The sequence below is a fragment of the Porites lutea genome, chromosome 11, assembly GCF_958299795.1.
Source record: "Porites lutea chromosome 11, jaPorLute2.1, whole genome shotgun sequence".
NCBI lineage: Eukaryota > Metazoa > Cnidaria > Anthozoa > Scleractinia > Poritidae > Porites > Porites lutea.
The window spans coordinates 16,276,233-16,277,508 of record NC_133211.1 but is presented as its reverse complement, the minus strand read 5'-3'; positions in this window follow the sequence as shown (position 1 = coordinate 16,277,508).

Genomic DNA, 1,276 nt, shown 5'->3' with positions numbered 1-1,276 from the left:
AACAGGAGCGGGTGGAACTAGTATCCCGCATTTGGATAAGAGCAAGGGTTCTTTTAAAATCTTTTTTTGTGTTGAAGAACAACGATATCAAGACGCCAGTTTTGATTTAAATTCAATTTTCCTCGTGTTAAGTCAATTATAAAAGGATATTCCTATGAACTTTTTAGCGGCTTTCCAATTATGTAATTTTCCGGCCGTGAAAAATATCCGATAAACATCATATCAAGAAACAACTAACCTCGACCGGATCGGATGCCCTTGGCCTAATACGTGATAATGTTAACATATTTCTAATAGCACTTGGGGGATAAACAGTTTATTATTTTATTTAATTATTTTTTTAGTAGACCTAAATGGCATGCTTTTTTTATATGTCGAATTTTTAGCTATCATTTTACAAAAAACCTGACGTTTAATTCCTCGAAAAGTGGCAACCTCTGTTATTTGTTTTTTTTTTTTTCTTCTGTCATTCATTACAAACATCTTACATCACAATCAGTCAATACCTGATAAAGAAGGAAGGAGAACCAGTCAAAAGCAAAGCTAGTAGTTAACAGAACAGGTGTTGAGCTTACAGAACAGGAGTTCAATTTTCGCGTTGCGGGCGGGCGGGGAACGCAAGACACCTAAGGCGGAAAAAAAAAGAACGCCTGTTTTAACCGGCTATTAAAAGCAACTATAATTCAACTAATCAGTAAACGGAAGGCAGATTAAATTTTTACCTAGATCAAAAACGTAACCGGTGATTTAAATAAAGTTTATTTCTCGGTCTTATCACTGACACTGATAATATTTTTTATTGTCCTTTATGTCCGGAAGTTTGAGGCTAGCGCTCGTCCCGTGCACTCGTACCTGTTTTTGTTTGAAACATGAAAGGGGACATTTTTTGTCTCCAGTTTAATTTGGCCTATGGTAGACACCTATTCTGTGAAAACGGTCACTGAAAGCCCATCATTTCAAAACGTTCTCCAGAACGGAGAGCAAAAACGTGGACGGACGAAAACGTTTTTCCGGGGTAAGAGGCAATCTAGCCGTGTTTACGCCTACACGTACGAGTAAATAGGTTTAAGCCACGTGCAAGCGGACGCAACAACTCCCAACATTACTGAGCCAACAATGTTAGGGGTTGTTGGGTCCGTTTGCACGTAGCTAAGCGTTTGAACGGTTCAGTTCTAAACTCCCAACAATACAATGACATGGAACAGGATGTGCAAACGGACGCAACACGTAACATCCAACAATGCTGGGAGTTGTTGGCCAGCAATGTTGCGTCCCT